This window comes from Lissotriton vulgaris, chromosome 4_1, assembly GCF_964263255.1.
Source record: "Lissotriton vulgaris chromosome 4_1, aLisVul1.2, whole genome shotgun sequence".
Classification (NCBI taxonomy): Eukaryota; Metazoa; Chordata; class Amphibia; order Caudata; family Salamandridae; genus Lissotriton; species Lissotriton vulgaris.
The window spans coordinates 1,831,026,055-1,831,048,907 of record NC_141691.1 but is presented as its reverse complement, the minus strand read 5'-3'; positions in this window follow the sequence as shown (position 1 = coordinate 1,831,048,907).

Here is a 22,853-nt window from a genome sequence, read left to right as displayed (position 1 = left end):
TCCAGGAAAATGCAGATAAAGCGGTAATAATGAGCTTGATAATATGCTCTTGAGAATTCCCATACCAGCCCAGGTTAACACTAGAACTTGGGCTTCTATCGCAATTTACAAGAAGCTATTATTAAGCCCATTTTCACCGTTTTATCGGCAGTTTCCTGTATATAAAACATCGATAATTTTAACACTGGTCCTTAATATTATGCCCGTCAGTGCCACATTATCAGTAAAGAGCGATACATTATCGCTGCTTTTACCGGCAGGAAACTGCCACTAAAGCGGCATAACACCATAACCTGGGTTTCTTTGGGAATTCATAAGGATATATTATCGAGAGCATTATCACTTGTTTACCAGCAGTTTCCTGTCGATAAAAGTGGCGTCCTTTATTGATAATATGGCCCATAATCCCTTAATGTACAGAGGCACAAAATGATATTAAAGAAAAAAACATAACAGCATGCATTATAACAAAACACATTTATTACTATAAAAAGTTTAACAACGGACGAATATAGGAGCATATTATTAATACAGGCGATAACATTATCAACACTTTTTTGGCAGTTTCCTGCCGATAAAGTGGCGATAATTGTATCGCTGAGTTTTAATAAAATACCCCATAATTCGTTAATGTACAAAGATACACCGCACAGACGCACTCCCATACAATTTTTCAACTCACCTTTCAAATTGAATTCTAGATTAACAAGAATACCACTCACACAGTGGATATTCTTCTACAAAATCTCTAGAGTACAGTGTTTGCAGCACAATCGTCAAATTGAACATTTTCCCTCTCATTTTAAGCATACATACATATAAATAACAAATTAAAATCCTGTTCACGTTAATTCAAAAGAAAACACACATTTCTATTGGTTTAACATTCCAAAGCTTTCGAACTAATAGAACTTTCAACCCTTCCCCCGTTCCCGAATCTGCCAGTTACCATAGAAACACTTCAGGGAACACCTAACTCAGCACACAGGTGAAATGTTCATCATACATGGTTGCATATTAAAACAGCAAGTGTGCTTAGCTAGAGAATATACCAGCTTATCTTATGTAACGTTCTTTTTTATCACTTTTTCTTAACCAATAAAAATAAGGCTTTTAAAAAACAGAAACATGGAACCTAGTTTTTGGTAAAATGTTGTCAAACAACCAATGCTTTCTTTTCTTTTTTTGAAAACTGCATGTTGTCCACCATTTAAGAAAAATCTTACTGTTGAAACTAGCATTCCATTTACATACGCCATCAGAGGGCATACAGACCTCTCTTCAAAATGCTTACAGTGTGGATTGTGGGACACAGCTATATTTTCTGGAGTCAAAGGTACGCACAACAGAAAAGAATTCACAAGGACCTAGGTTTACCAAATGTAGACATTAAATGGATTGGACAGAAAGGATTAAAGTTGTACCAATTGATGCCATTGGTGAAATCCTTTATGCATCTCCAACACCCTGACCTCATAATTGTGCACTGTGGTAGCAATGACCTAGGCACTTTGACTAGGGTAGCTCTGGAAATGCTCATGACGGACATCTTTGCCCAATAGATGACACTGTTCCCAAAACTGTCTTTGTATATTCTAATATATGCCAAAGGCAGAGATGGAAGCGGTCCAACCACTATTGTCCACAGTTTGAAAAAGCAAGGAAACATGTGAATAAATCTGTTTCTGCTTTTCTCCGAGACTACCGAATGGGGTCCATTTGCAACAATAATCTGTGTTTCAATATGCATGGCATCTAGAGAAGAGATGGTGTACATTTTACAGATGAGGGGAACAGAGTGTTCCTCATAAACTTAAGACTCTGCATCGGTACTTACTTGTAGGTACTAAAATCTCGCAATAAACACAACAGCTCTTTTTAGAGCCACACAACACATAAACAAATACACTTCATAAATATCTAAAATTATTTTTAGTTTTCTTGCTTTCGTACGCTTACGTGACGACATTACAGCTGTACGTTGTCGGTACGCATACAATAAATCTACCACCCCCTGAGCAACACTATAGGTTCAGAATGTTTCTATTGTGCCCGCTTTCCTTATTTGTCACCTTTGTTTTACTGTTTCCTTGTGACTCGGCTTCCGTGACAAGATGGCTTGCAACATTTCCTGGTTTGGAGTATTGACAGCCAATCAGCATGCAGCTCCTGCTCATAATTGTACATATTTCTGTAAGCGTACGCTGCGATTTTTCTTAAATTAAAAAAAAAAATAGAGCCTAAACATGCATTTACGACCCCCTAACCACGCGTGATCATCACCCCACGAAGCCATTAGCATGCATTTCAGGTCATATTATCAACAAAACGAGATGGATTATCGACGCTTTATCGGCACTTTCCTGCTGATAAAAGCAGGGATAATGTGTCGCTTTTGTTGATATCGCATTTTGTTGACAATATGGCCAGAAATTCGTTTTATTATTGTCATTGTTTAGTTACCTGCAATTATGCAGATTCCGTTGTTTATCACCCCTCACCCTGCCCCACCCACGCCCGTCCTGCCTGCCCCATCGCAAGTCCCTGCACAGGCCGCGGATGAAAGACGCGTTTGCGATCTAGTCATTTTCCACAGAGTTGTGGGGAATCGTTGCTGAGACGGGCAATCACTAACCAGTGCGCAATTCACCTAAGACGTTCCAGAGTTCAGACCAGTTTTCAATTGGTCCTTAGACATTCCTGAAGAGAAATTGGAAATATTTTTGTGAGAGTTAAAGAACATTGTTTGACAAGTTAGTGAGTAAGTAAACTTACCTGACGTTATAGACAATATTAAATGTACTCAGTCGATGTATTTTCTCTAATTTAAAACAAGAAACGATAACATTCGTGTAAGGAAGGTCTTAAGGGAAAAGAACACATTGAGTTAGGAATAGTAGGAAGACTTTTGAATTAAGAAGGAACATTAATGAAAAACATAAGATATTGAAGGATTGAGAGAATAGATAACGAACAACTGCATAAAGAAAAGTTAGTAGAAGAACACAAGCAAATTATTAACATAAAAATTAGACAATAAACTGAGAGGCCTAGGTTAATGAATGTTTCGTAATTATAGTTGTATAATTTTGCAAATAGAACTTATAGAATTTTATTAGATAATAGTATTTATACAGTATTTTTTGTAGGCCAAAATAGGTGAAAACGGTAGTTTTGTATTATATATAACGAAAAGTGTTAAAATTAACTGTTTATATTTTTATACAAGGAACAAGAACATAAAGGAAAAGTTATGGAAAGTGAACAGCCTCATACTCAGGAGATTTTGGATATTACTTTGAGTATAATTGAAGAACTAATTGTATCTGTCACAGGCAATGAGAGTGAAGAAGGAGAAATTAGTGCTGCAGACATGAATTGTGATTTTGAAGACGAAAGCTTTGATGGAGATTTTCTGGAAGTTTTAAATTATGTTGACATTTTAGTACAAATTAAATCAGAACCTGCTGACGAGGAAAATTATCTAAATGACATATCTGATGAAGTTGCATTGGAATGTCTGTTAAATTATGAGATGTTATAAAAATAAATTTATTGTTGAAAAATAACAAAAGTTTGAGCACTATCTACTAATGTATTTATTGTACTAAAAGTGAAGCAGTTATTGATTCAGTTATATATTCTTTAAATGTTTATATTGATTTAAAATATGCAAAGTGGGTTTGAGCGTATCGATTGCTTAAAATCCGTATGGCGTAAACATGCAGTCTTGTATGCAGCTGCAAACTTGTGTTCTATGCTTTCAATTGCCTAGTCTGTAACCTTAGACTTCCTGCAAACACTGTGTCACTGCTGTTTTAGTATTGTAGTGAGCCAGTCAGCAGTATGTTCTTTTTCATTGTACCGGGGTAAAACTGAAGCTGTAATAAATTTAGTGAGGAACTTTTTTTGCAGAAGTGTAATGATCTAGTCAGTATTTAGATACTCATGGATTAAAAGAGGTCTTAGTGCATAGGCTGTTTCAAACCTTTATAGACTGTGCATGCACTGTTCTATGCACCAGCAAACTTATGTTTTATATGTTCAGTTCCTCAATGTGTATCCTAATACTTCTAGCAAACATTCTCACACTACTGTTTCAATATTGTAGTGAGTTATTCAGCAATATTTGTTTATCTATATACTGTGGTACAACTGAGGCTGTTAAAAATTCAATCAGGTTCTTTCCTTGCAGTCTTGTAATCATCAACTCACTATCTGAGTACTCATGCATTAAAATAGGTTTTAGGGCATAGACTGCTTCAAAACCCTTATAGGGTATGTATGCAGTCTTCTATGTACTTGCAAATTTGTGTTTTATACATTCAATATACCAGTTTGTATCGTTACACTTCCAGCAAACACTCTGTCACTGTTGTTTTAGTTTTATAGTGACTCATTCATTTGTATGTAGTAATCCTATCACTACATTAAAACACTAATTGGCAGATATACAATGACTGGCATATCCCAGGAATATGTCAGTTATTGTGCTAGGTGACACCACCACCATGGATGCGCCGTATATACAATGTGGTGTACCATGGGACAAAAATGGCACATATATGTGATGTATCTGTGCTGTAAAGGTGCTGCATTGTTTGAGTTATGTTGCAAGTGCAACACATCTCCAGCAATGCTCTGGGGGCCCTATTCTCACACTGCTGTGTCAATCCTTACACCTGCTTCAAGGTAGTGTAGGGTTTTGACACAGCATGAGCCCAAAAGTGACAAAGTGAAATCTTGTAGATTTCAGTCAGCCACTTTTAGGAGGTATTCCTGTGCCGGAACCCCCCTCCCCCCCACCCATGTAGGAATGTCTCTTTCTGGTACCCGGATTCACAATGTGACACACCTTCCAGATACGTAACATTCTAAATACCACATACCATGGCACATCTTTTGCACCACTGCTTCATCAGAAAAGTGATGCAACGGCGGTGTAAAAGACGAACAAAGGTGTTGCAAATCTGCCTCTAACAAACACTTACAAATTCACCTAGGCAGTTTCACTAGCAGTGTATTCTTTTTGAATTTACTTTTGGTATTATTTTACATTAAAAATATGAAATGTAACATTGAAAATAAAATAAATATAAGTATTTAAAATAAAAATATAGGAAATTACTATAAAAAGAAAGAAATATAATAATTAGTACATCTTAAAATTATCATTTACAAAACCTTAGAAATTCACAGAAAAAACCATAGGTTTCCGGCACGTTATAGTTAGGAATTAGTATTTAAAAAACCTTAGAAAATCACTGAAAAAACCATAGGTTTCAGCCATGTTATAGTTAGCTGGACATTTCTCTCATACAAAACCATTGAAATTCCTTGGTTATAGTTAGTTCAGCTAACTATAACGCGCGTGCCGGCAACGCACTGCTGATGACGTCACATATAACATCACTCATGACATGGTCAATGACATGAGACAGAGATGTGACTGAATGAGGTCAATGATCACAAATTAACAAAACACTTAGAAATATTGCTTATTCGCATGTGTGCAGTGTGCCTGATATATCCTACTTCTCTCATAGGCCCGCGCTGAAGAGGTGTCTGTTGGGAACAGCCTGCTGGGTCAGATCTACAGTATGGTCCAGCAGGTCTTTAAAATGATTCAGAGATGAGACAGAATTAGGTGAGAGATCACGTCATTATGCAGGACAATATCGTTTATTTGCAGCGCGTCTAATTGGAGGCATTGTGTATCTAGGCCGCTCTGCTTACCTTTTGGAAACACTGTTTTCAGCAGTGCTCACAACTTGAAGTCTGCTTTGGTTCTATACTGCAGACTGTATTAAATTCAGCCTTGATTTCTTTATGTGCAGAGTGGACAGCAGCGTTCATATCTTGAAAAGAGAAAGAGAAACAATGTGAGAGAGAGGGAGAGAGAGAAAGAAAGAAAAAACGACATTGAAAGTGTGAGAGAGAGAAAGTAATAGATAGAGCAGGAGAGGTAGTTATGATAGTGAGAAAATATTTGTAACTCACCTCTTTGCCTCCAGTGTGTGTGTCCAAGCAGGTGCCGGTTCAAGGTGCAGCCTCAAGTTTAGTGATCTGAAAGATAGTATAGAGTTAGTAATAGCAGAGTACATACAACTGCACACGTATATTTCTGCGTTATGCCTTTGGACACACAGGATACTGTATTACATCAACTTCCACTACAAGGAGGTGTCTGTGCGCTCTTTTTCTCCCAGAGTACTATACCCACGCACTCCCACGGCATAGCGGTGTGTTCTCATTGCTGCATACCAAGACTGTTGCACCCCATTGACTCCCAGTGTCCGGAGGTGAGTGCCCTTTCTTGCGCACCCAGACTGTTGCAACCTATCCACTCCCACTGCCCGGGGGTAATTGTACATTCGTATGCGGTCAACTTGCTGCACACTATCCAGTCTCTCCGCCCACAGGTGACTTCTCATTGCTTCGCAAACAGGCTTCTTTGCTCACCTTGTGCCATTGGCGTGATTCAAAGAGGGTCCACCACGTATTGAAGCAGCCTTCTTATCCGTTGCTACGATGGTCACGCATCATCGCATAATCCTCAAACGTTGAGCTTTAGAGGTGTTGGGGGGAACGCCAATTTGTGAAACACAAACTATTAAATAAAAAGGAAGATAAGATTGTGTGTCATTTCTTTATCAAAGGAGAGAGCAAGTGAGAGACTGACTGAAAAGAATATTCACAGCTCACCTTTCTGTCACCGGTCTTCTACCACGTGCTGGGACATAGTGCACCTTGAAGCTCTACATCTTAAAGATAGTAAAAGAAATATGTTATGATTAACCCTGGGCGAAGAACTACGCTCCGTTCGCGGAGTTTGCGGAGTTTCGGCAACTCCGCTCTCTGCGGAGAACGCGAAGTTGTTGAATACTCCGCAAACTGCTGCGTAGCGTAGTTCTCGCGCGCTCAATAGCATTTTCGCGTGCGCGAGGATTCTTGTTGGTAAGATCGAGTTGCCGAACACGCAGAAACTGCAATCTGGCACAGAATAACTCGCGAACACGTTAGTAGTGACCGGAAATAAGGGGACGCGAGCGGGCGGGACAAACCTCATGGGTAACTTCGCGCGCTACACATCCCGAGCATGCAGGCAATCAATCAATCAATCAATCAGGATATTTGTATAGCGCGCTACTCACCCAGAGGGTCTCAAGGCACTTAGGGTAGGGGGGTCCGCTACTGCTCGAACAGCCATGTCTTGAGTTGCTTCCTGAAGCAGAGGTGGTCTTGGGTCAGGCGGAGGTGGATGGGGAGGGAGTTCCAAGTCTTGGCTGCCAGGTAGGAGAAGGATCTTCCTCCCATGGTGGATCTTCGGATGCGTGGCACGGCGGCGAGGGCGTGGCTGGTCGATCGTAGCTGGCGTGTGGGAGTGTAGAAGGTCAGGCGGTTGTTGAGGTACCTGGGGCCCAGGTCGTGGAGGGCCTTGTGTGCGTGGGTGAGGAGTTGGAACGTGATTCTCTTGCTGACGGGGAGCCAGTGAAGGTCTCTCAGGTGTCCGGAGATGTGGCTGTGTCGGGGGATGTCCAAGATGAGTCATGTGGAGGCGTTCTGGATGTGTTAGAGTCTTTTCTGGAGTTTGGCTGTGGTTCCGGTATAGAGGGTGTTTCCGTAGTTCAGTCGGCTGGTGAAGAGTGCCTGTGTGACCGTCTTCCTGGTTTCGGTGGCGAGCCATGGAAGATATTTCGGAGCATGCATAGGATGTTGAAGCATGATGATGAGACGGCGTTGACTTGTCTGGTCATCGAGAGGGAGGAGTCCAGGATGAAGCCCAGGTTGCGTGCGTGGTCCGTTGGTTTGGGTGCGCTGCCCAGGGCAGGGGGCCACCAGGAGTCGTCCCAGGCGGAGGGTGATGATCCAAGGATGAGGACTTCCGTCTTGTCTGACTTCAGTTTCAGGCGGCTGTTCCTCATCCACTCGACTACGTCTTTCATCCCTTCGTGTAGGTTGGTTCTGGCGGTTCCTGGGTCGTTGGTGAGGGAGAGGATCAGCTGGGTGTCGTCGGCGTAGGAGATGATGTTGAGGTTGTGTTGGCGTACGATGGCTGCGAGGGGGCTCATGTAGACGTTGAAGAGGGTGGGGCTGAGTGATGATCCTTGTGGTACGCCGCATATGACTTTGGTGGCCTTGGATCTGTACGGGGGGAGGTGGACTCTCTGGGTTCTTCCGGTGAGGAACGAGATGATCCACTCCAGTGCCTTCTCTTGGATTCCGATGTTGCTGAGGCGCTGCACTAGGGTGCGGTGGCAGACCGTATCGAATGCTGCTGAGAGGTCCAGGAGGATGAGGGCCGCTGTTTCCCAGTTGTTGAGCAGGGCTCGGATGTCGTCAGTGGCTGCGATGAGGGCGGTCTCGGTGCTGTGGTTGGTGCGGAAGCCGGACTGCGAGTGGTCGAGGCTGGTTGGGCGAGCGCAATTGGTGATCCACTGTGTGAGGTTGTTGGCTGCTTGGTTGGGGTCCGTTGAGCTGGCGGGCGGGTTCTGGCTCAGTGAAGTGGTGAGCTGGTCGGTGGTGATCTTGTTCCAGTTCCTGCGGGGAACCTGTTGCGGGTGGTGGTGAGTCATGGTCTTTCTGAAGCTGAAGTGGACGCAGCTGTGGTCTGTCCAGTGGAGCCCGGTGGAGTGGCTGAAGGAGATGTACTTGCTGGAGGAGAAGACTGGGTCAAGCGTGTGTCCGGCGTAGTGGGTGGAGGTGTTCACCAGTTGCATGAGTCCGAGGTTGGCGAGGTTGTCCAGCAGGGTGGTGGTGGTGTTGTCGTTGTTGTTCTACAGGTGGAAGTTGAGGTCCCCTAGGAGGATGTAGTCAGCGGAGGCGAGGGCGTGCGGGCTGATGAAGTCTGCGATGTCTTCGCTGAATTGTGTGCGAGGTCCTGGGGGTCTGTAGATGAGGGTGCCTCTGAGTGTGGTCTTGGGGTCGGTGTGTATCTGGAAGTGAAGATGTTAAGCGGCTGTGAGGGTGTCGTCTGAGTTGGTCGTGATGCGGATGGTGTTCTTGTGGACGATGGCGATGCCTCCTCCTGTCTCATTGACGCGGTCTCTCCGGGTGATCTTGTATCCGTCCGGGATGGCGACGGCGATGTCGGGCGCTGAGGAGGCGTTCATCCATGTTTCCGTGAGGAAGGCGACGTCTGGAGATGTGGTGTCGAGCAGTTTCCAGAGTTCCACGGCGCTCCCGAAGACGAAAAATGGCTTGCGAACGGGTCAAGCAAGCTACTACGCATGCTCGCGGAGCTATGCGTAGTTCGCGGAGTGCAAGTGCATCTTCGCGTAGCTCGCGGAGTGCGGCTACGCGAACTACGCCCAGGCTTAGTTATGATTGGTAATTGTTACTATCTTAATGTGGAGTAGAATAACATCGCCCTTTCACACACCTTCCACCCGCATTAAAAATACATCTATTCGTACAGTTCCAACTTGTTTAATGGGCTTTGATTTATGAAGAATTTGTATTTATTTATTTATTTATGAGATTTGTAGAGCGCGAACGAATGCCGGAGGGCGTCTCTGCGCTAAAGCTCAATTCATGACTCTCCTGATTTTGGATCCCGGCGTAGGTTACTGGTTAAACAGCCAGGTCTTTAAACTTTTACGAAAAGAGAGAAGAGTGTGACTTAGCCTGATTGACAGAGGAAGTGCATTCCAAAGTCTGGCTGCCGTAACTGGGAACCGTCTGTCTCCCAGGAAACTGTTTTAGTACGAGGAACGTATGATTCCTAGTTCGGGCGGGTCGCACTGGTACAATGTCTCTTGCCTACTGAAATGCATCATGTGCAATCGCCATTCCACCTGAATCGTGAGCCCTCACAATGTAGATTGAAGGCAGTAGTCAGCACGGACATTGAGAAATGTTTTTTGTCGCATCCTTTAACAAAATCTGAGGACATATAGTACAATTGTCTCTGCCTTAAATAAATCAAGGCTAAGTTCAACGCTGTCCGTAGTGTAGATCCAAAGCTGAATTCAAGTTTTGAACCCTACATCCCTTACTGTTGATCGAAGGCAGTAGTCAGCACAGACATCAAGAAATTCTTTTTGTCATATCCTTTAACAAAATCTGAGGACATAGAGTAATATTATCTCTACCTTAAAAAATCAAGGCTGAATTTCATGCTGTCCATAGTATAGATCCAAAGCTGAATTTAAGTTGTGAACCCTGCTGTCCACACTGTAGATCGAAGGCAGTAGTCAGCACAGATATCGACTAATGATTTTTGTCACTTATTTTAACAAAATCTTAACACATACAGTACAATTGTCTCTGCATTAAATAAATCTGTGGCAGTCTTTTATCTTTGCAGAAGTGAACCACACCCAAGGAGTAGGCTAATTATTTATACTCTTACGCTGGAGTTGCGTACGTTGGACCAGCCCACTCCGCTTCTGCTTCAAGAGGGGGAGACAACACAGCTACATGACCCAGATATTTCCCAGAGTCTGAGACAATATGTTTGCGACCACTGTGTAGTACACAACATGTATCAATCGTATATCTACACACGGAAAAGTTTTTAGTTGTATAGTAAGTTATGTATAGCATATCACCGGTAGTGTTAGCATTGTGTACATTATTGTTGATGTGCGAGTTCCTTCCCTTATACATAGTTGATTGCCACATCTCTGAACATTGAGCTAGTGTGCTGTTGAGGGGATATATTATTTTGGGAAGGTCAGTTGTCCTCTTTTGCGCTGCCTGTGAGGTAGTAGATGGGGAGGGGTCAAAAGGGGTGGTTGTAGTGGTGGTGGTGCTAGGTGTTGTGATTTTGTTGGGTGTTGGAAGTGCATAATTAGTACCTCTATTACATATTTGTCTTTAGATATGGGTGTGAGTTGGATGTAATTCACACAGTACATAGTCGACATCCTTACACTAGTTAAATGTCGCTGGTGTATAAAATACACTAGTTAAATGTCGCTGGTGTTGAGGGTGCTCTAACAGGAGCTGCTTTCCACCTAAAGTTGAGAACTGCCCAGAGTTCTCTCTTTCTTTTTTGCATAATGTATGCATCACTCTATGCCTGAAAGGGTTTTGTTTTGACTTATACTGGGTACTCCCTTGTGTCTGGAAAAAGCTATACCTCTCAGAAGAGCTCTAATTACAGCAAAACACTTTGTCAGGGGTTGCTTTTACTCATTTCAGGTTGGCTTGAGTTGGTATTTTACCAATACAAAGCTGTAATACTGTGCCGGGGGTGATAATGGCTTTTGTCATTTTACAACTCAGCAAGGACAGCACTTTGCTAATCCTATGCTTAAAGACTTTGATAGAAAAACAGATATTTGAGGGAAGCAGATCTAGAGTGTCCCTGGTGTTGAGAGTGCTCTAACAGGAGCTGCTTTCCACCTAAACTTGAGAACTACCCAGAGTTCTCTCTTTCTGTTTTGCATAATTTATGAGTCACTCTATGCCTCAAAGGGTTTTGTTTTGACTTATACTGGGTGCTCCCTTGTGTCTGGATAAAGCTATACCTCTCTGAAGAGCTCTAATTAGAGCGAAACACTGTGTCAGGGGTTGCTTTTACTCAATTTAGGTTGGCTTGAGTTGGTATTTTACCAATTCAAAGCTGTAATACTGTACCTGGAGTGATAATGGCTTTTGTCATTTTACAACTTGGCAAGGACAGCACTGTGCTAGTCCTATGCTTAAAGACTTTGCTATAGAAATGGCAAAAGACTTTGTCCTTTTCTATCTCGGCGTGGATGGCACTTTGCTAATACTATGCTTAAAGACTTTGATAGAAAAACAGACATTTGAGGTGAGCAGATCTAGAGTGTCGTTGGTGTTGAGAGTGCTCTAACAGGAGCTGCTTTCCACCTAAACTTGAGAACTACCCAGAGTTCTCTCTTTCTTATTTGCATATATATGTTTGCATATACACAGCTATGTATTCATAATCTTTTCAATACGTTTATCTGGAAACAGGAGACATGCAATTGGCCTATAGCTTTTGGTTTCTCCTGGATCAAGATTAGGTTTCTTTAACAGTGGCAGAAGGATGGCCTTTTTCCATAGAAAGGGATTGGTGCCTGAAAAGAACATAGAGTTGCAGATGCTACTCTTGTTAGTGCCTATTATATCTGGAATCAGTTTCAGGACTGAGGGGGGCATGGATAGGACTGAAAGCCTGATTTGACTGTATTGATAAGATAAGAGATCTGTTCCATTGAAACTGGACTAAATTCCATGAAGTTGGGGGTATCTCTACACTCGCTATTTCTGACCATCTGGTTCTAGCCCACCACGGGGTCAGTGAAGTTAGAGTAAATTTGTCCCACCTTATCTTGAAGTAGCTAGCTGGAGAGTCGCAAAGTGATTGGGATGCCTACTTAATGGAGCTGTCCGCTGGTTCTGCCAGCTTAGAGACTACCTGAAACATCTGTTTAGAGAAGTTGTGTGTGGTCTCTATTTTCCTTGTATTGTAATTACTTTTTTCTGTAATTATGAGATGTTTATAATTTGTTAGTGCCATCCTATAGCGAGATTTCTCCTCTTTGTCATATTTTTGGCACCAGCGCTTTTCTTGTCTCCTACATTGTTGTTTCTCCAATCTCAGTGCCTCAGAATACCAAGGGGTGGAGCCTCCCTGTTTTTGGACACTGTTTTGTACAGTACTAGTCTTGAAAAAGCATTTTGGAGCCATTCCATGTAATTTGTGGAGGCCAATTCTGTGTCTGACACATCGTCAGGCTGGGTCTACATAAGATGCCATTTAAGAAGGGACTGATCTATACTACTCCAATCCTTAAACTGTTTGGGGGATAGAACTGGGGTGTAAGGGAGCAGAGTGCAATAGCTTAATATCAAATAATACTGCAAAGTGGTCAGGCAATGCTAGAGGCAGGATCTCATTTATAGAGAACTGCTCATTATTAGTGAACAGACCATTCAGAGTGTGCCCTGCCAAATGAGTAGGGCTCATAACTTTTTGAGAGAGTCCTAACACCGCTAGCTCTGAAGTAAGGGCTATGAAATCCTTTTCTTTGGGGGCTTCCAGATGAAAGTTGAGGTCCCCAAGAATAGAACAATTATATTTGCGAGCCATGGGTTCAAGTAAGTTTCCAATAACTGATAGAAAGTCTCCCATGGGGCCTGGTGGACTGTTTAAGAGGGTCCCCTTAAATTACTGATGATTGGTGAGCATTATGTTAAAATTAAAAGCATTGCATACCATGGAGGGAATTGTCTCTTTCTTGACTAAAAAGTCATTTCGATGTATGAGGGCCAGATCTCCCCCTCTCTTCTTTACTCTATTGCATCTATGTGCAGATAAGCCGTCAGGGGTAGCAATACAATAATCTGGACCACCTGAGGGGTCAACCCAAGTTTCTGTGATGAATAGGAGATCAAGATGGTGATTGTCTAGGAATTCCACTATTTCGTATTTGTGTTTAGGGAGAGAACGTGCATTAATCAGGGCAGAGTGAACCTTGTCCTTTTCCTTAAACTTTTTAGGCTGTGTGTTACTGAGTACAGTTTCTGGAAAGTATATACCCTATCAGGGGCCTCCAATCTAAACTCACAGGTAGGACACAACATTGTGGCCCTGTTAGGGAGGTCCGCTAAATTGAGGTGGACACAAACCTGTTTGTGCTGATTGCCACCATTGTTGATAGCCCTGAGTTGCTTACTGGTATAGGGTATGAAACGTGACTGCGCTCCTAACAGACAAGGACCATGAGTCCTGGCACTCGGTCAGGTCCAGGTGTGGATGGGCACAGACGGGCTTGCCTTTGGCGTGCCTTCGGCATGCCTGCGGCGCACCCGCTATGCATGTCTGCTGCGCTGTACTGTGTTTTTATGGCGGAGGAGGTGGAAGAGCCCAACGATCCTGGCAGAGCCCACCAACTAGACCGCCAACCTCTCTAGTTCAGGAAGTGGAGAAAGAGAGAAGGGAAATGGTCTAATGGGACATTTTTGTTACTGTTGATTTCCATGATATTACTAAAGATTGCCTGTAGTAAGCTCTAATACATGCAGTCTTCCATACCTTGCAAAAAAGCTACTAAGCACCTCTTTACAAGTTCAAAACTGTCCCAATTTGCAAATGTGGGCCACTTTTTAAGTTATCTAGTTCACTAATGAGGGCCACTTTTATTTTGGTGCACAGGGCTATTTATGTCTGAATCTGACTTTACTGTTACTAATCTTTGATTGTCCTTAGTGTATTCTGAGGAAAGCAAAAGACTGAGGGCCAGATGTACGACCAGCAAAATAGTCCATCACAAATTGCGAGTCATCTGCAACTCGCAATTTGCGAGGCGCTATTTTGCATGTACAACAGTGTGTTTAACACTGTTTGCGATTCCCAATGGGGTAGCAAATTGCGAGGCTCATGAATATTATTGAGCCTCTCGCAATTTGCAAGCCCTTTGGGAACGGCAGGCTCTCCCAGGGATGGTGGCCTGCGGGGCTCAGCAGACCACTATGTCTGGGACTGCTTATTTAATAAAGATTTTTTTTTATAAAAATGCAGCCCGTTTTACTTCAAGGTAAACGGAATGCATTTAAAAAAGTAAAATTTTACTTTTTAGTTTCATTTTTTTAAGGGCAGGCAGTGGTCTCCGGTACCACTGCCTGCTCTTAAAAAATATTTTACAACATACACACAAAGGGGAAAGGGTTCCCTGGGGACCCCTCCCCTTTGCGAGTGGTTAACCACCTATTTGAAGTAGGTGGCAAACTGCGAGTGATTTGCAGCTTCAAATGCGGTTGCAAAACACTTGGACATAGCATATTGACTCGCCATTAGGAAGGGACGCCTGAATCGGGTCTATGGTTCTTAATATGACTTTTCTCTTGATGGAAGGTCTTCATAAATTTGTCTGACACCCAAGAGCTGATGGTGGGAGAAGCAGCAGACACACCATTTCACAATATAGTGCATGATGTGTCTTCTACCCAGGTATCTGAGATAGGGTGACCTTCTTCTGGACATTTGTAGCTGTATTCCAAGGGTATTATTTAAATGCTGGTGGATGCCGGACATCAACCTGCAGCAGGGGTATATTCCACCCACCCTATTTTGAGAGGATACCAAGGCATACATTCTATGTAAGATGGACAGGACATTTGCCTATTGCTGCCAGATGTCCCACATCCTCCAAATTTAAGTAACTCCCTCTGTCTCTTACTTTGGCTGTTTGAACTACCATCTCACGACACCACATGTTCATCTGTCCATTGAGCAGCAAGGACAGACGTGCCTGGTGGGTGGAAGTAGATTTCCAAAGACAATTCATTTAATACGTGCTTGACAACACAACTTTCAGTTCTTTTCAGGACTGGATTTTGACAGCACAGTTATCAAACAGAGCTATTACTTATGATATACTTAGAATGGGCTTTGGGTTTACAGCTTTCACCCTCTGACTTTCTTCGTCCAGCTTTTTTCAGCCATTGACTTGAGACTTTGGGCCAGATGTATCAAAGGCTTTTGCCCATTCTGTGTCTCTGGGGAAATGTGTTGATACATAAGGCCTTTGTCAATTACATTTTCGTTCAGCCCAGTGAAGTATTTATCTTTCAGTTAATGCCATTGGCTGTTTCGGTGTATCATTCTGCCTCCACTGAAGTGCTTCCATTGAATTGCACTAGGGACTACTTTACTGCTACAGCACCCTTTGCCTGCTCCTGCTGGATCCCTCTGGTGTGCCTCACTGTCATATGTTTGCACAATAAATCAAAACCTTTCGGCTTTGCCTTCGTTTGTGATTAGTTTGTTGAATAAGTACACATTGTCAGAAATCCAAATGTGTCCATTCTTTTTGACAACTGGCCACATACAGGCTTTTTGTTTTACGAAATACGACACTGTTTGAGATTTTTTTCACCACAGACATTAAAGAAATTGAGTTTATCTTCTTGATGACCAAAACTCATACTGCCGAAAGATAAGAAGGGCATATGTGTTAAACCATGGAAGAGACGCAGAAGGAATCCTACCGGGAATTTGAAGCTCATCAGAAAATGGCTAGTATGTGTTTAGAAGGAATGGCGCGTTAATGATTAATTACTGAGTATCAGGTAATTCCTGTAAATTATTCGCAGATGTTAGATCACGGCTCCGAGTATAAAATACTCCATTGAGCAAGGGAAGCCATAAGCGCATTTATGCAATTTATGAAACGTTCAGCTCCACTTTTAAAGAAGCTGTAATAATCTATGCTGGCATTTATATTTCATGAAACACAAAAAAGAGCAGAACAGGTCAGGGAGTGGTGTATAACTAAACCAGTCACTGTGGGCCAGTAGGGTGTATACGCAAACTAGTGTTGTTGAGAATTATTGGAAAACAGAGCGCTAGAACAATTCCCATCAGACCACCCATTCGGTGGAATTCACGTCACGTGGGAATTGCTGATCAATCCAGAATTTATATTTCATTCCATTCCAAACAGGTTTTTTTCACCGTTAGCAGCATTGAACAAAACTAATGTCTTCTATTATAATGGATTCTGTTGCATGCTAAATTGTTCAACTTCAGGGTTATTTCGATGCAACCTATGGAATACATTAGCGGTCAGTCACAGACTTAAGCACATACGAATAAACACAGAAAAGACACAATTTCCATTTCTAATCACCACAAAATGGCATTAAAATTGGCATGTACATGGACTGCTTTATTAATTACATTTAAAAATATGGTAGTCTGTACATAGATCTCTTCTACTCAATGAACAATGAACAAGACTATTTTGCTGCACAATTAAATTTAACATCGTGGCCACTAAAGGGATTAATTGAAGCTTCACAATTAATTACATTTTACTCTCTTTTGATGAGGATTTGAACCGTATTTTTAATGGAAATATAGCGCAGACGGCGATTCGTGGTAAGCACAGAAACGTGTTTTTCCCCCATCACATGTATGCATCAGCTGTGTCTTTGTCATGCCGTATTTTAAATTTCCAACTCTTTTCGATGCTTAGCAAACAGTTTCATATTTGTTCTTGAACAACAGCACACTTCACGTTACTATGGTAGCAAGGTCTGAACGTGAATAGTAGATGAAAACAAGCATGAGGAATAGTACTTCTGTAGTACTGCTTCACGTACTCATAAATGGCAACTGGAAAAGAACAGGCGGAGAGAACTGCAAATGTCTCTCTTAGGACCCATTCAAAAAGGATTTTTTTAAATGTAGGATGTGTAGTCTCAAGAATTACCCCTCAAATCGAGGAGTAAGCCATAAGGACCCCTGCTTTACTCCCATAAGTCATGAGTAAGTAGGAGCATTACAAGAGCAAGTAATAAAGAAGGACCATAACAGCAAGCTACAGTAAAAGCTGTGTGAATCAGGGACTTTTTTCTTCAGGTCCCACAATCACAAAGATTTTGCTATGTGTGTGTGCGACTTACTTGTAAATTTCCGGATGTAAGCCAAGATTACGCCATGCTCACTCTAGGCTCATTCCCGCAATTAAGTAGGAAGCCAGTAGTTCTACAAGAGCAACTCACAGCAAAATCTTTGTGAATAGGCTGCTAAATTCTGATATGTTCTACAATTGTGTGTTTAACTCCATACACATAAGCCTAAAACATTGTTGTAAATGTGGTAGCAGCAAGAGGAAGTGAATGGAATGGCTAATATGTACTCCACAGGAATTAATCACCTGTCGTGAGGGGAACGGCTTGGCAGACTTCTTTAATGCCGTGAGGGGAATGGCTCCTCATTAACCCCTACCGCCGGCCTACATCTCCCAGCAGCCCCTGGTCATCGCTAGGAGACAGCGTCATCCCTGCGCCTGCAGTGCCCTGAAAAGCGCCGCTGTACTCCCGCACCATGTGACGCGCTCACAGAAATGAATCGCCTGCCGTGAGGGGAATGGCTTGGCAGTCTTCTCCAACGCCATGGGGGGAACTGCTCCGCATTAAACCCTACCATTCTGCATACATCTCCTATCTGCCCCTGGTCAGAGCGAGGAGTCAGCGTCATCCCTGCACCTGCAGCGTCCTGAAAAGCGCTGCTGCACTCCAGCAGCGTGGGACGCGCGCGGGCAGTGCCCGGGCAAAGCCAGGGCAAAGAGTGGGCCCGTCCTTTCCTGTCATTGCCAAGAAGAGGCAGGGCAGAGCCACCCCCTTTTCAACCCAGGCCTTGGGATCTCGTTCATCATCAGGAGTCGGCCAACAGGCGCTGTGTGCTTTCTCTTCACGCTGTCTCCATCATTTGCACCTGTGTGTAGTAACTGTACCCTACCGATATCAGCAAAATTTACAGGTTCTACGGTCAAAATGGATTAGGTGTGACTAAAGTTCTTTTTGAACCTGATTCAACTGGATTTCCGGGGTCAGCTTTTTTCGAACCGGGGTACTGTACCGCACACTGCACTTTAGAGACACTACTTTGTCCAAATGTCTTTATTGTTATTGCTGCTAAAAACCTATATGCACGTTGCACTTTACTGGTAATATAAGGCTTTCTGATAGTTTCAGTACTTGGCATTTTATGATTTGTGATCTAGTACTGTATTGTGTTTTGCACATTGCATATTGCACCTTGTCCCGTAAGCTGTGAAGCACTTTAACAGGAATTTGATAATATAACAGTGTGTATATATATGGCTAAAATGAGCAAATGTAAGCCGAGTATAGGTAAAAGTGTGGCTGGAACTTTAGATGCCTTCTTACTGAGGGCAGAATCAGCCCTCATTAATGAGATAAAGCTTACTGAACAAAGGTTATCTCTTGAGCCTCAACCTCTGCAAGTAGACTTTCTTTAACTCCAGTGATCTCTCAATCTCTGGTGGTATCCAACCATGATGTATCCCCATCCTGGCGTAGTCAGTCCCCATATGTTGTTCTGGACTCAGTGATAAACCATGTCTCCTGTTCATCTTCGATCCAAGAATCCAGCCCTGTCAAACCTAAAGTTATGACCTGAAGGCAGAAAGCTAAATTGAGGCCAACTCGTCCTAATGAATCCCCCTCCAAAAAAGAAAGAGCCAAGGATTAATGAAACCGAGCAAACCTGCACAGAGAAAAACTGGAAAGAAAACACTACCTGTCATCTCTGTAAATGATCTCAAAGAGAGCCTTCCCATTCCTATGATCCAGACGATGTTAGGACAATTCGCTGATAGCACACAGGAGGGGAACTTCTGGGGCAGACTTGAAACTATAATGTCTACCTTATTGGATTCTATTCTGCAGAAAATAAGCTCAGTAGTAGCTAGGTTACTAAAATTAGAGGGGATGGTTAGCTGCAAACCGCTGGTTACACCGGCATTTATCTTAAATATTAGTAAAGATCATTAGCTACTTGGGGGACAGGTTCACCTGCGAGCTCTATTGTAAATAGAGAGGTGTCAGAAAAGAGTTACTCCAACAACATTATGCCTAGTAGTGTTGATAACCCAGCCTGCACCCGTCAGTCCCCTACAAGAGCAGGGTCCTCCGTGCCTTTAAAGTTTGGGAGGTTAGAAAGCACGGAGCTACAACCAATGAGTCTCCCAGTTATCGACTTCCCACCGGAATCCACTCCTTATCTAGTGGTTTTAGAGAGTGTTCCCTCCCTCGCCCAAGAGACTAGCAAGAACTGTGGGCAGCTGATAAATAAACAAACTCACTGGTTCTCACTTAATACCACTATGGGTGCCCATGTGGCTAAAACATTCTTATATTACCACCTTGGAAGACAATATTTTGGCCCATTCCTACATACTCTTTTGGTTTCTGGTGATTTTAACATACATTCCTGTTGTAACCCAACAATAACCTGTATTTCTGAGCTGAGATGCACCCGTATGAGGGGGGTTTCACTTTGAACATCATGCCCAGGGGGAACTATTGAATAATATGTTAAATGAATTGGACATGGTGGCCTTGACGTCCTTAACGGCCCCGCAAACAAAATTATCGGTGCCATCTTTTAAAGGGCATGATAGGGGGTCATTTATAGATTTTCTTTTAATTTCCTCTTCCTTGCAATCCCTATTTCATGGTTTTAATATTATGGAGAGAGAATTTAGGGGCATATTATCAAGAAAGCTTAATACATTATCGCTGCTTTTATCGGCAGGAAACTGCAGATAAAGCGGCGATAATGTGCTTGATAATATGCTCTATGGAATTCCAATCGAAGCCCATGTTAGGTGTAAAGACATCTAACATGGGCTTCGATTGGAATTCCAAAAAGCATATTATCAAGCCCATTATCGCCGCTTTATCAGCAGTTTCCTGCTGAAAAAAAAGCGGCGATAATGTATTGAGCTTTCTTGATAATATGCCCCCTTAGTGACACAACCCACTATGTGTTCACATGTCGGGCTCATTATTAGCACAAATTGGTGTTGTTTCAACCAGGGGTGCACTGAGAGCGAATGATGGCAAGTGAAGACTAAAATGGTTGCAGATTTCCCCAGATAAACTTTACAGTGAAGTAAGCATATCCTGTGCCCCCGAGCTAGCACTATGCACAGCTGCAGGTTCTTCAACTAATGAGATTATTGGCGTTTTACGAATCAATAGCGTATAAAGTTATTGAAATCTTAAGTGTCCCGGCTAGCAGAACTACCATTCACGGCCCTAGATGGTTTGACTCTCATTACTCTAGGACAGGAAAGAAGCTGAGGGAAGCTCTGAGAGCCAAACCAATAATTCAAACTAAGGTATGTGTTTGTCGTAAAGAATATAATATAGTAATGGCCAGACGGAAGGGTGCCCTGAAGGAGGAGGCGTGGAGGAAACGGATTGATTCAAGTACTCTGAGGAACAGCTCCAGGTTCTGGAATGTTGTGAATTGAACCCTTCTTGGTCAGGAAGTGGGGGGGCCTTAGACTCACACATCACTGAGGAGGAGAGGGTGCTTCACCTTAAATCCATGTTTGACTGCCCTACGGAGCATATTTGACAAGTAAGTCGGGACACAAATGTCCTTGTGATAATTTTTTTAAAGGGTGAGGTCATGTCTGGTATTGCAGGGGTATCCATTAATAAATCGCCGGATCCTCCGGACGTATTTAAGTTCGACTCTCTGTCCTCGGCCCCGATACTGGAGGCTGTGTTTATTTAACACAGCGGCAAAGAATGGCTGTCCCCAGGCTTCGGCCTCTTCCACCATAGTCCCTGTTTTCAAGAAGGGTGACAGGAACAGTACCCACTGTTACAGGCCAATCTCCCTCATTGACTCAGTGGTTAAGGCTGTAGGACGTACACTTTTACAGAGATTATCAACTTGGGCGGAGGAGCATGAGATCCTGTCGGACATCAAGTATGGATTCTGGTCGGTACGTTCTACTGTTGCTCAGTGTCACAATCTATTTATGATACTGAGCAAATATACTGTTGCATGCCCCGGCACTATCCACCTTGCCTTCATGGACTTAATAGGGTTAAATTGTGGCAGTCCATGAGGGCAATGGGGGTGGATAACAGTATTGTTAATTTACTAGAGGACCTGCATAAATAAACCAGGCTAATCTCAGGTTTTATCAGGACCTCCGCGTCACAAGGGACCTTGATATCAAGAGGGGAGTACAGCAAGGATGCATTTTGGCTCCATTTTTGTTTAATTTTTACATCAATGTTCTGGATACTGCATTAAGAGCAACTGGAGTTGATTACCCATGTGTAGGGCGGCGTGGTATTCCCGTCCTGCTATATGTGGACAACGCCGTCCCTATATCCAGGACTGCAATGGACTTGCAATCTCTTCTAATAGCATTTTCTAGATTCATGACTGATCAGGACGTGGCAATAAATAACTCTAAATCCTATGTAATGAATGTGGGACAACAACCCAAAAAGAGTTTCCAATTTAGTGTTGGCCCTGCTAAGATCCCCCGTACTAACGTATTTTCCTATCTAGGGGTTCTTTTTGATGACCAATTAAAATGGAGGCCTTTAATCTCGAGGAAAAAGGGGGACCTGGCCTGGGTAAATGCGACAATTTTTTATTTTGCCTCCAAAATGGGGAAAACCCAACAGGAGCTATGTTGAAAGTCTATCAAGCAAAAAGCATGGACATAGCTACCTATGGTAGTGAAATATGGGGATATACTGCTGCGGAATCCCCTTCAGGTCGCGGAGAATGACTTTCTGAAGCGCCTGTTCTGTGTTCCGCATGGAACCTCTAACCTTGTGGTCTATGAGGAACTGGGGGTTCCCTATTTAAGCAATGTCCTTGCACTGCGCCCCCTGGTGTTTTGGCTGAACTGCTGGCAGAACAAAGATTTAACCCTTAACCATTTAATTTTAAGAGAGTGTATGACCCTTGCCAACGCATCCCGAATCTCTTGGCTTAAGTGCATCAAAAGCAGTTTGGAAGGGGTAGGGCACCGTGATTTATTTTGTAAGCCTGAATCCATTGTCAAGAAGGATGTGGAATTAATTAGGGTAGCCTTCTTGACCTCAAGGAAAGTGGACAGGGAAGCACAGGAGATGCTGAAACCTAGTGTTCGTATGTTTTTAATGCTTAAAACAACTCTGACAATGGAACGTTATCTTATGGGGTTTCTATCAACACACAAGAAGTTTTTATTAACTAGGTTTCGGATGTACCTCTTCCACCAGGCCTAAGGGATACAGCAAAGGTCAAGTGATAGCTCCCTGTGGCTGTGACGGACAGGTCTGCAGGATCTGCTGCATTTTATGTTTTCATGTAAGTTGTATGAAACCCACCAAAGGCATTTTCTGGTTCCCATTTTAAAAAAGATGAATTTAGCCAGGCTCGTCCTGCCCTTATACATCTTCAACTGCTGAAAGGGGACTGCATTAATTTTATATTAGGGTTTTTAAAAGCTTCTGTGAAAACTAGGGCCTGTATGGATGTGAAGACATTGGATGTTTTAGGTATGTTTTATTGGTTTAGCTGATCTAGCTTGCTGTATAAAATAAACACAATC